The sequence below is a fragment of the Microcaecilia unicolor genome, chromosome 13 (assembly GCF_901765095.1).
Source record: "Microcaecilia unicolor chromosome 13, aMicUni1.1, whole genome shotgun sequence".
Classification (NCBI taxonomy): domain Eukaryota; kingdom Metazoa; phylum Chordata; class Amphibia; order Gymnophiona; family Siphonopidae; genus Microcaecilia; species Microcaecilia unicolor.
The window spans coordinates 3,730,886-3,744,065 of NC_044043.1; the positions used below are offsets into that span (position 1 = coordinate 3,730,886).

Genomic DNA, 13,180 nt, shown 5'->3' on the forward strand with positions numbered 1-13,180 from the left:
ATTTTTTGGGGGGGAGGGGTGTTTGTGGGATAGGGTAGCATTGTTCTGTATGAGTGTTTGTGGTTTTGAGGGGGGGTTGTGGGGGTCTATGGGTGTATGCTATTTTTTTTGGGGGGAGGGGTGTTTGTGGGATAGGGTAGCATTGTTCTGTATGAGTGTTTGTGGTTTTGAGGGGGGTTGTGGGTGTCTGTGGGTGTGTGTGCCATTTTGTGGGGGGGTGTTTGTGGGGTAGGGTTGTTCTGTATGAGTGTTTGTGTTTTTTGGGGGGGATTATGGGAGTTTGTGGGTGTTTGTAAGAGAGAGATGTAGGTTTTTACTGTTTCAGTTTTTGTATTAAGGGGGTTGGGGGAGGGAGTGTATGTGTATGAGTGTGAAAGCAAGATATCTGTCCATGGCAGTGTGTGGCATTTTGGGTGGTGGGCAGTTTGGTTGTATGTATGTGTGTTAGTGAGTGATGCTGATTGTCCATATTAGATGTGGGGGTTTTTTGTGGCTGGTAGGGGGTGATTCTCTGCGTGTGAGTGTGATACAGTAATCTTAATTCAGCAGGGCACTCTGATGTGGTATTTGTAGGCACTTGTATTTTTGTTGAAACCAGAGGGATCCGTTGCAGGCAGGCAGTAGGAGTAGATATGGGTTTTTTTTCGAGTGTGGAATGTGGGTGGTGTTCTGTAGGGGGGGACGGGGCTGAGGGCGCATGTGTCTGGAGGTCTCCTTGTAGGCACTGATTTCAGCTGGGCACTCAGGTGGGCTGTGATCCGTTTTTTTTAGGGGGGGGTTGGGCGCCGGAGGTTTCCGTTTGGGTGGTTTTTTTTTGGGGGGGGGGGGTTGGTTTGGTTTTAGTGTGGAATGTGGGTGGCGTTCTGTAGGGGTGGCGGGGCTGAGGGCGCATGTGTTTAGAAGTCTCTGTTGTAGGCACTGAACACCGGCTTGGAGACTCACCGCATGAACAGCTTGCAGAGTAAGGTCCGCGATGTAGTTGTTTTTTAGTGGCGTTCTTCGTCCGCGCTTTCCTCGCGGTTGGTCCCCGTGCTGGTAGCTACCCCCTCCTCAGGAAGGGGTGGGACTCGTGTGTGTTTGTTTTTTGTTTTCCTGAACGCCGCTGCATTTTCTTTGCTGTCCCACTCCTGCTCCTCTGCAGCACCGGTCCCATTCAAAGGCTTGGTGGTTTCTAAGTCCATGTAAGTGTTTGGGAGGTGGAACCGTACTTTGTGTGCATCACCTGAGGCACAGCCAATCAGCAGCGCGTGGGCGGGGCAAACACTGATGTTCAAAAAGTGGTCTCTGCCGCCTCACTTTAGAATGTTGGGAAAGTGAGGCTTCATTAGAATGTTGGAGGTGCGTTTTATATAGAGAGATTTTGAACATGTTCATGCTTTTCTAGTTGTTATGTAAGCCACATTGAACCTGAGATCTACTCGGGCTCATGTGGGATTTAAATGTCATAAATCAATAAACATTGGGGGGGGGGGGGGATACCTTAAAGAGTTTTTAGCTGGATGGGAACATCTGGGAGAAGAAGAAAAGCAGTGGGCAAAACTGAAAGAAGCTATTTTAAGGGCAGCAAACCTTTTTTATTAGGAAAATCAATACATTAAAAAGGAAAAGGAGGCCACTATGGTTCTCAAAATAAGTAACTGAGAAGGTTGGCATTCATAAACTACAAGAGATCACAGAAAGAGGAAGACGGGCGACAATATCTAGAAAAGCTAACAGGTTGGTAGAGTAGTCAAGAATGCAAAAATATAAATGGAAGAAAAAATAGCCAGTAAAATTGAAGGACAAGACCTTTCTCTTTAACAGTAGTCTAGCATTGTCTTCAATTTAATACCTTTCAAAAGCACTAAACTGAATTTGAAGTTGAGAACAGAAAACAAATGTAATGTATAAATCACAGAAACTAGCAGAAGCCATAGTATTATAGAATATTTAGCAACTCATGTGCGGGCAACAAGCACAGTAAAGTTGGCTCCCCCCCCCCCCCACACACACACACAACATTTGCAAATCAATTCCCACTAAACAGAATGAAAGATAGAGCAGGCAGGTCCTCTAATAACTCTCTCCATCTCTTTATCATGTATACTGCCTGACACACTTAGCCATAAAATCCCAGGAGACGAACCAACCCCTACCATAAGTAATGATTTACTGAGTAACCTCAATGATGATCTAGTCAAAACAGCCTTGCACCTGCATTAGTGACATTACTAAATGACACAGAAACACAACTGAAAATATATTTGCAAAGGCAGCAGGCACAGCTGTTTGGAAAGACATGGTGCAGTACACCTATTAAAAATGTCTCTTCGGTGATACGAACAGATAAAAAAATCACTTTGTGAAAAACAGCCTTACTCAGCTGACTCTGTATTCCAGCTGTGAGACTGCCAGTTAACAGGTGAGAAAGCCCTCTTTCTGCCTATTCACCTAGACTTACCCACTTTAAACACATTTCCATCCTGCACAGCGGAAACAGAATCTGAAGTTCAGGATTATCAGACTAAGCTCTTCTAAGGGCAATGGTGTACCAAGGGCAGGGCAGGTCTGCCCTTGTGCACACTGCAAGGGGATGTAGGGAGCAGCCGTGGCTGTCAGATCCGCTGGTTCCCTGCTTCCTCTGACATTACTTCCTGTCCAGGGCAGGGAACTGGTGAAACCGACAGCCGCGCAACTGTTTCTTGCACCCCCAGGAGGCAAGAGCAATGCACTTGGGGAGGTGGAGGTGATGCGCCAGGGGTGTCATGATTTGCGGGGGGGGGGGGGGGGGTTGATTCGCTGGGGAGGGGCAACCGACCTAGGACCACCACAGTCTGAGGACTACAATAAACTTTGCTGTTCATGGTAACCAACATATGTAAATGGATATCACTGTTTAACAAACAGGCATATTTTCAAAGCACATAGTAACCTTTGGAACTTTGTAAATCTAAGTGCTTTGAAAATGAGGCCCTTAGTATATGCAAAAAACACCTGAAAAATCTTCATTGTTGTAATACAAGTGAATTTTAAAGATTGTTTTTCAACTCTGTCTTGACCGACCAGTGCACTCGGGGTCTGTATTGTTGAACAGAAGTAATTCTGTTTAAAAAATGATTGTTTAACTTTGATTGTGTGAAAATAAGTTGGAATGCAGAAGATAACACACAGCTCTAACTAATTTGATATGTGAAGGAGAGGATGGTTCTTGTTTTCGGAAGTTCAGCTTGGCCACCTGGACTTGGAAAACATGTGACCATGTTCCCAAAGTATGGCTTGTTTACCTAAACAGAGAAGCATTCTGTAATTTTCCTTAGCTCTGAACATGAGTTCTAAGTCTAATAAAACGGGGAGTTTCTTTCAGTGAAATCGGGGGCTCATCTGCGCGTGGACGCGCTGCGCAGAGCATCTGTTCCTGGTCAAAGAAGCTCCTGGCTCTCGCTGTGAACAGGGCCCTCCCCAGCTGATGTTAAGAGCCTGGATGATGTAAGAACCAGTGATGTTGTATGTATAGTGTATTATTGCTTCTTTTCCTGGTCTAAGAACTCTTAGCATTGCTTAGATGTAGAGACCAGTGATGTAATAACTGTTTATATAGCTAATCATTGTATATACCTTAATCATTGTAGAATTTAGCACCTCTAATAAAGGCTTCATTTCTCTAATACGAATCCAAAAGAATCCACGGTAATTATTGAGTAGTCTGTGTCAGTGAGACAGGCTGTAAATCCATAGCAGTACAATTGTGTATGTTCCGTAAAAAATATCAACATGCTGCCCCCCAAGGACTGGCAATGAATACTGTCCGTTATGGGCCCCAGAGGTCAGATGTCAGCTTTGGCTTTGGTCTGATTCTGGGTTCCTTTCTCTGGTCCCAGATCCACTTCTTATGGGCAGTGGGTTTTGTAACACAATAATACAACATACCAGTGTGGCTTGGAAAAGGCTTACAGCACTTAGGACAGAAAGGTATTGCAGCTGTTTCTGTGTGTCTGAGTCTGTCTGTCTCTCTGTTTCTGTGTGTGTGTCTGTCAGTGAATGAAAGTTTGTCCTTTTGTCAGGGCTGAGGAGGGGGATGTATGTGGAATGACTGCAGGTAGGATTGGGTGTGTGGATGTGGGTCTGAAGGGGTGTGTGTGTCTTTTCTCTTTGTCCCTCTCGGGGTTTAAATATCTGAATTCTTTTCCCAGTACCTGTGATATAATTTAATTTGTTTTACTAAGGAGGTGTGAATTCCTGTGAAGGCACAGTTTATGGAGACAGTGGTTTATTTTCTATTGCTTTCCTGAGTACTGGTTCTGATCTTTTTTGCTCGGAAATAAAGGTGCTAAAACATGCAAATTATGCCCAATATAGTCTACTTATACTGACATTCCCAAGGATCAGACTGGGGGGGGGGGGGGGGGGGGGGGAGAAGAATATCAGAGCTGCTTGCATTCTCTCCCAAAGGCCTTTGGATGACACTCTGAGTAGGCCCTGAAGCCTCAGTTAGGCTAACTTTCAGTGTAGGTAATGCTGACAAATACACCTACCATAGAGACGCATAGGGGCATAGTTATCAATGTAGGTGGAGCCGAGGACTGTTCCAGAATTTAAAAAGGCATGGGATAAGCATGTGGGATCGCTTAGGAACAGGAAGAATTAGGGGTTACAGAGGATGGGCAGACTGGATGGGTCTCTGGCAGCCAGTATGTCAGGCTCAGTCTCTGGCTGTCTTCAAGTCTAGGCTTAAAGCCCACCTCTTTGCTACTGCTTTCGACTCCTAACCATGACTCTCTTACTCAACACCCTCACTTATCACCCCTAGCTGTCTGTTCGTCTGTCCAATTTAGATTGTAAGCTCTGTTGAGCAGGGATTGTCTTTTCATGTTAATTTGTACAGCGCTGCGTAAGTCTAGTAGCGCTATAGAAATGTTTAATAGTAGTAGTAGTAGTAATATGGCCTTTATCTGCTGTCATGTTTCTATGTAGGTTACTGTTAAGGGAAAAGAGGGGGAATGGGACTTGATATACCACCTTTCTGTGGTATTTTGCAACTACATTCAAAGCGGTTTACATATATTCAGGTTCTTATTTTGTACCAGGGGCAATGGAGGGTTAAGTGACTTGCCCAGAGTCACAAGGAGCTGCAGTGGGAAGTGAACCCAGTTCCCCAGGATCAAAGTCTGCTGCACTAACCATTAGACTACTCTGTTAACAGGTTTTATTTTACTTCTAAACCCAATTATTGGTAACTACTGGGATGTTTTTTTTTAATTAGAATTTTAAAATGTTAAAAAGAAAATTAACATAAAAAATTAAGAAACAAAAAGAAGCAATACAATCAGAAAAGCAAAAACCTCAAATCTAAGCTGAGTAGGCCTAGATACGTCAGAAAACATAAAAATAATTTCACCATATATAAAGGTACACTCTTCTTTTTAATGTATGTTAATAATAGCAACATCTTCTTCTCAGTAATGCTAAAAGAAATCAAAAGAGTGGCTCTCTTACAAATATTATCCTGTTGAAGACTCCAACAATTTTGTAAGATCTAGACTACCAGGAGAATTTAAATGATGTACCTCCCCCTCCCTGATTAATCAACCTAACCATTCTGGGAAAGTAATACACATTAGTAACATCAGCATTACTAAAGGACAACTGTAACACCTCCTTAACATATATTTTAAAGAATTCAAGAGGGGATAAATAATGATTAACAGGGAAATTTTAAAAAAAGTCTTAAATTAAGAACTCTGGCAGCATTTTCCAAGTTATCTGTTGCCAAGTGGCATGATGAAAGGGGCAGCTCCCATCCCTTTGGAACCGCTGAGGAGTATGAGACTGCGCTCCACTCTAATGGGGGAGAGGAGGGAAGAAGACGACATTGGTGTCAATTGTTGTTAAGGGACTCATGGACTTACATCTACAAGCAGCTAAGATGCCAGGGTCAATATATACTTCTAATGTGATTACGCTTTCACTTTTGGACACCTCCCTTTCTTCTGGGGGTAGAACCCTGCATCCATAACCTGTAATGATTAGACAAATAGAGTGTGCCCTAGAGCAAATGGACGTGTCCACCCACCCCCGCCAGGATTTTCCTGAGAGGGGTGATTCTTCTCTCTTATCCCTTGATAAGGAAGTTGCAGGATCTTCTCAACGTAAGGCACCAGCAATTGCTCTATTTACTTATGTCTTTAAATGAAGCTTCTTCAGTTTTGTCACAAGATATATCCTTAAAAGATATGTATCTAGCTATTACAAAGATGGACAAGAATTTGCAGGATAATCTTTCATTATACAGTAAGTTTGCTGAAGAAACTGTTGCCAAGTTTAAAGAACAGGATTACCAGGATTTTGTTTATTGAGAAGAGAGGTGTGGTAGCCGTCTTAGTCCACTTTTAAAGATAATCAATAGAAATAAAACAAAATAAAACATGGAAAAGAAAATAGGATGATACCTTTTTTATTGGACATAACTTAATACATTTCTTGATTAGCTTTCGAAGGTTGCCCTTCTTCATCAGATCGGAAATAAGCAAATGTTGGTAGATGACAGTATATTTGAGTGAAACATCAAAGCATTTCAGTGACAGTCTAACAGGATGGGGGTGGATAGGTGAGAGACAGGAAGAGTCGGGTGGATGAGGGACAGGGAGATATGCATGGAGACAGGAGGGTGACAAAGCAGTACAATTTTATGGTTTATAATGGGCTAGAAAACCCAGATCTTTGTTAAATCCTGTCTGGTGGGTGTCAAAATATTTAATCAAGGGAACTTTCGAACGTAAGACCTTTGAAGTCAGAATGTGACCAGAAGAAGTTGTTTCGTGAGAGCATCTCTCCTTTTGATATTGTACAAAGGGATAACACGGTGGTACAGCATATTGCTTCCAGCCCACAGCCACACGTTTTTTGCTACACTTCGTGACCCCTGATGCAGGCGCTGTGCGCCGAAACACAGACCATGTCGGGTCCATTCTAGGATTGTTTCATCTATACATTCGATTAAAAATTCTTACTCCTTTTTTTGAAGGCTCCTGATACTTTCTGTTTTGCTGTTTGGATGTTTTGTTTGTACTTTGCTCCCTCTCTTTGCTATATCACTTATATATACTGTCATCTACCAACATTTGCTTATTTCCGATCTGACAAAGAAGGGCAACCTTCGAAAGCTAATCAAGAAATATATTAAGTTATGTCCAATAAAAAAGGTATCATCTTATTTTCTTTTTCATGTTTTATTTTGTTTTATGTCTATTGAGAATAAAGACTGTGCAATACAAGGGTGCTAAAGTTTGGAACACTCTCCATGCGAATGCATGGAAAATACCTGCATCTGGAATTAGTTTCACTGCAGGAAAGTATGCAAACTTTAAAGCTCCTTTTCACTTCACTTTCAGTGCTGATTTTTAACATCAGCCCTAGAGGTGAAGTATAGTTTTTAGTTTGTGTTTACTTCAATGTAAGAAAATAGAAATTAAAATGAAAAACAAAATAAAACAAAAAACATCCACAGACAGGACTCCCAAGTTTGGGGACACCGGGACTGAGGATTCCCAGTTAGAGACACCAGATCCTGAGAGATCCAAATTGAGGACCTCCAAGACAGAAAATCTCTGGCCCAGGAGACAAGAGGGTGTCATAATCCCCACCTACTGTATCACTTTCCCCCCTCCCCCCATCATTAATGCACCCCCACTCAGCCTAGCTGCTCATATAATCCAAAACCTACTTTAACTCCACTCATCACACCCAACTAACAATCCTCCCTTATGGTAATATTTGCCTACATTCAGTCACCCACTGAGCCCCCAACCCCAACTGACTGCCTAACCAATTTTTGGCGGGTAGGGTGGAAAGAATGTTATGGAGCTAGGTGTGCCAGTGGGGTATAGTAGTGGGTTTGGAGGGTAATATTCTGACCCCTCCTTAAATCTACTAATGTATGCATTACCTCCTAAATCTAGAACTGCACCCCACTGACTCACCTTGACCCACTGAACCCAAAGACTCATTACCATACCTTTCTGAATGTCTAAGCCTCCTAATGTACCCCATTAATAGACCTGACAGTAACCCCAGCCCACTAACAGCTCCCCGTGCCTCCCCAAATGTCAACAATTCCCCATCATTGCCCTCAACCTATCAGTGATTCCAACATGCCCAACAACCTTAAAACCCCACCCCACACTATTAATTCTCTGAAGGACTTTTTTGCTGGCTAGATGGGTGCAAGATAGGTACTGCTGTAGTGTTAAATCAGTCTAATTATAAATTGTTCACGAGGGAATATTTCAAGTAGTTCAGATAACTGAACAACAGGTGTACCACTTGAAATATTTGAGGGGTCCTTTTGCCTCCTCAAAAAATGACCATGTGGTAAGATAACTCTTACAGCATGGCCATGCAGCAGGGAGCAGGGGCGTAGCCAGACTTCGGCAGGAGGGGGGTCCAGAGCCTGAGGTGAGGGGGCACATTTTAGCCTCCCCGGCGCCATTGCCACCCCCCTTGCCCCCACCAACAACTTTGCCCCCCCCCCTTACTGACGACCCTCTCGACCCCTCTTCCACCGATGACCCTCTTGACCCCCCCCCCCCTGCCAAAAACCCTCGCCCGCCATCACCTACCTTTACTGGCAGGGGACCCCAACCCCCGCCAGTTGAGGTCCTCTTCTTCCTTCGTTCTGTTTCTGAGTCTGACGTCCTACACATACAACATGCAAAACGTCAGACTCAGAAACAGAACGAAGGAAGAGGAGGACCTCGACTGGCGGGGGTTGGGGTCCCCCGCCAGCAAAGGTAGGCGATGGCGGGGGAGGGTTGGTGGCGGAGGGGGGGGTCGAGAGGGTCATCGGCAGGGGGGTCCAGAACCAAATCTACAGGGGCCCAGGCCCCCGTGGCCCCACGTAGCTACACCCCTGGCAGGGAGCACTTACCACCACCCACTGAGGTGGCGGTAAGGGCTCCTGCGGTAACTTGGTGGTAACTTGGCAGCGTGCGGTGATGCCCGATTACCGCCGGGTTAGAACCACACTACAAAAAGACACATTTTCCTGGCACACTAGAAATGGCGTGCAGTCGAGCCAGAACTACCGCCAGCAGCTGCGTTGGCCCAGAGTTCCAGGATAGTCTGAGGTAAGACCGCGTTGGACTTACTGCCACTTTTTAAAAGGGCCCCTGAATTTGTAGTTTATTAACACAAGAACTGTACTTGTCTTGCACCTGTCTAACCAGCTAGTGTTGAAGCTTTGGGACCCGATATTCATAAAAAAGGCTGAGCTCTAAATTTAGGCTCCTAAGTTAGGTTTGTACATTTGTGCCCTATTTTCAAGCTAGACTTAGGAGCTTAAGTTTTCAGCTGAAAATTCATCTAAGTATAATTAAACCATTGTATTTAATGTGGACAATGGTGTTACATTTGAGAGAATATCTATTTCCATCAGTTTTCAAATAATGACCAAATCTATGCACTGGACGGGGCTTAACCCTTATATGGAAGTCAACCCCGCCTAGTACATCCCAGGATGCACCGGGCAGACAGGGTGCCTACCTTCATTTTGAGAAAGCACCTGAAGAGGAGGAAGGGAGTGCTAGTACCTCCCTCCTCCAACTACTGCATGGTAGACTGCAGATGGGGGGGGAGGGTTGGAGTGGTGTAGGGAGAGGGATTTTTGTTCAATGTGGGGGGGGAGGGGTCGGGAGGGGGGAAAAGCTAGCGGTCCCACTGGACCACCAGGGTTTTTGTGTTTTGGGGATGGGGGGCCTGGAGATCCACCAGACTTCCAGGCATTGTGTTGGGGAGGGGGGGGGGACCTGTCAAACAAGTGCGAGAGTGCATACTTAGGCAGAATCCTCCCACACTTCACCCCTTTGATCAGAACTAATAACGTGCCTAAATTTGCTTGCTATTAATTCTGATCATAGGGGCGTTATAGCCCTGAGCTGTTCCAGTGCTATTTTTAGAGCGCTATTTGGAACAGCGTGAGGCTTCTCATCATCAGCCTGTCAGAGATATGCTTCATTGGTCTCAATATATCTTTGCATTATCAAAGGCAATTGATCTTGGCCTTATGCTGTTCAATATATTCTAATGGGTCAAACAAATATGAGGTTGATTTTCATGCCACGGTTGCTCACTTAGGGTCCCGTTTACAAAGGCGCCCTAGTGTTTTTAGCGTGCACTAAAAATAAGTGTGTGCTAAATGTTAGAGATGTCCGTATATTCCTATGGGCGTCTCTAGCACTTAGCGTGCGCTAATCATTAGTGCACGCTAAAAACGCTAGTGCGTTTTTGTACATGACCCCCTTAGCTGGTCAATTAAGCTCAACTAAATTTAGTCACAGGCATTTACATCAAGCAAAACTTGGTGTAAATTCTGACACCTAAACTATGGTTGGACCAGGTGTATTCTATAATGCGCATAGATTTTAGAAATGCCCACGACCTGCCCAATTCACACCCATGGCCACGCCCCCTTTTCTACTACACAGCTTAGAATTTGAGGAGTAGCCTAGTGGTTAGTGCAGTGGACTTTGATCCTGGGGAACTGTATTGGGCAATCAAGCCATTATGACATCACTAATGAGGTTGGCTCTTATTGGTGGAATGAGTGGAGGAGTAGCCTAGTGGTTAGTGCAGTGGACTTTGATCCTGGGGAACTGTATTGGGCAATCAAGCCATTGTGACATCACTGATGAGGTTGGCTCTTATTGGTGGAATGAGTGGAGGAGTAGCCTAGTGGTTAGTGCAGTGGACTTTGATCCTGGGGAACTGAGTTCCATTCCCACTGCAGCTCCTTGTGACTCTGGGCAAGTCACTTAACCCTCCATTGCCCCTGGTACAAAATAAGTACCTGAATATATGTAAACCGCTTTGAATGTAGTTGCAAAAACCACAGAAAGGCAGTATATCAAGTGCCATTAACAAGATTCCATGCACAATCTCAAAGAGTAGCAACATTCCATGTAGAACCTCAAAGAACAGCAAGATTCCGGAATCCCAAGGAGTGGAAGAGCAGCCTAGTGATTGCTACTATTTGAGATTCTACATGGAATGTTGCTAGTAGAGGAGTAGCCTAGAGGTTAGTGCAGGACTTTGATCCTGGGGAACTGAGTTTGATTCCCACTGCAACTCCTTGTGACTCTGGGCAAGTCACTTAACCCTCCATTGCCCCTGGTACAAAATAAGTACCTGAATATATGTAAACCGCTTTGAATGTAGTTGCAAAAACCTCAGAAAGGTGGTATATCAAGTGCCATTAACAAGATTCCATGCACAATCTCAAAGAGTAGCAACATTCCATGTAGAACCTCAAAGAACAGCAAGATTCCGGAATCCCAAGGAGTGGAAGAGCAGCCTAGTGATTGCTACTATTTGAGATTCTACATGGAATGTTGCTAGTGGAGGAGTAGCCTAGTGGTTAGTGCAGGACTTTGATCCTGGGGAACTGAGTTTGATTCCCACTGTAGCTCCTTGTGACTCTGGGCAAGTCACTCAACCCTCCATTGCCCCTGGTACAAAAAAAGTACCTGAATATACGTAAACTGCTTTGAATGTAGCTGCAACAACCTCAGAAAGGTGGTATATCAAGTCCCATTTCTCTTTCCCCCTTTCCCTTATGACATCACAATATCAGAAGTGAGCCAAGTATCGGGCAATCAAGCCATTGTGACATCACTGATGAGGTTGGCTCTTATTGGTGGAATGAGTGGAGGAGTAGCCTAGTGGTTAGTGCAGTGGACTTTGATCCTGGAGAACTGTATTGGGCAATCAAGCCATTGTGACATCACTGATGAGGTTGGCTCTTATTGGTGGAATGAGTGGAGGAGTAGCCTAGTGGTTAGTGCAGCAGACTTTGATCCTGGGGAACTGAGTTCAATTCCCACTGCAGTTCCTTGTGACTCTGGGCAAGTCACTTAACCCTCCATTGCTCCTGGTACAAAATAAATACCTGAATATATGTAAACTGCTTTGGATGTAGTTGCAAAGAACCACAGTATATCAAGTCCCATTTCCCTTCCCTTCATGTTATAGAATATGCTTAGACTGTTCTGTGCGTAAATTCTAATTAATGCCAATTAGTGTCAATAATTTCCTAAGTGACAAATTATCAGCGCTGATTAGGGCTTGTTAAGTAATTAAATTGCACATGCAAATCCAGAATATGACCGGATTTGCACATGCAACTTAGCTTATGCCAGGGCCGTAGCTACGGGGGGCCCACAAACTGAAAAGGAGCGTCAGCATGCACAGGAGGAGCATGAAGAAAGAAGAGCAGGGCAGCGGAGACCAGAGCTGAAGAAGGCTTTGGGGACCCCCGCCAGCAAAGGTATTTGTTTTTGCGGGGGAAGTGACAAGGAGGCGTGGTGGTGGTGGTGGTGGGGGGGGGGGCGAGGAGGCGAGGCAGTGGGGGGGCAAGGCAAGGCAGCACTCAAAATGCGCCCCCAACCTCAGGGTCTGGCCCCCTCTGGCTCACGCTATAAAGAATCCAGGGGATAATGGGTAAAACAGTGTGCTGAGAACCAGGGAAGCCTGGCTCCGATCCCACTATGGCTCCTTGTGATCTTGAGGAAGTCACTTAGCTCTCTATTGTCTCGAGTACAAAAGTGGGGCCCCTTTTACCAAGCTGTGGCAAAAGGGGGCCTGTGCTGGGGTTGGCGCATGTTTTTGATGTGTGCCGAGGCCCCCTTGTACCCGCAGCGGGTAAAAGGTAAATCTTTCTTTTCTTCAGGAAATGGCTGTGCGGCAAGTGAAGCACTTGCCGCGCAGCCATTTCTGGGGGGGATCCCTGACCGTCACCCATTGAGGTGGTGGTAAGGGCTCCCGTGCTAACCCAGCAGTAACCAAGCAGTGTGCAGCACTACCCAATTACCGCCGGGTACACACCAGTGCTACAAAAATAAAAATATTTTTGAAGTGCCGAATATGAGGACGTGCTGGGGGTGGGAACTACTGCTGGGCTGCTGTGGTAGCCCGGCGGTACTTCCTTTTTAGTGAGCGGTATGTCTGCGTTGGGCTTACCGCCGCTTTGTAACAGGGCCCTTAGACTGTAAGAGTTCTGGTGACAGGGACATACCTAGTGTACCCTGAATGTAACTCACCTTGAACTAGTACTGAAAAAGGCGTGAACTCAATCCCTTCCCTTTCCTTCTTTCAATTAATTCCTACTTGAAGTCAATTATTTCTATACAATCTTGGACTGCACTCTACTGCA

The 13,180-nt window shown here is 45.0% G+C and overlaps 1 protein-coding gene across 3 annotated transcripts in view; it reads right to left on the reverse strand.

Moving 5' to 3' along the window:
* The window catches only part of RAP1GAP2 (RAP1 GTPase activating protein 2), a 257,985-nt gene that overhangs the window by 40,712 nt on the left and 204,093 nt on the right, over positions 1-13,180 (reverse strand). The window lies entirely within an intron of this gene.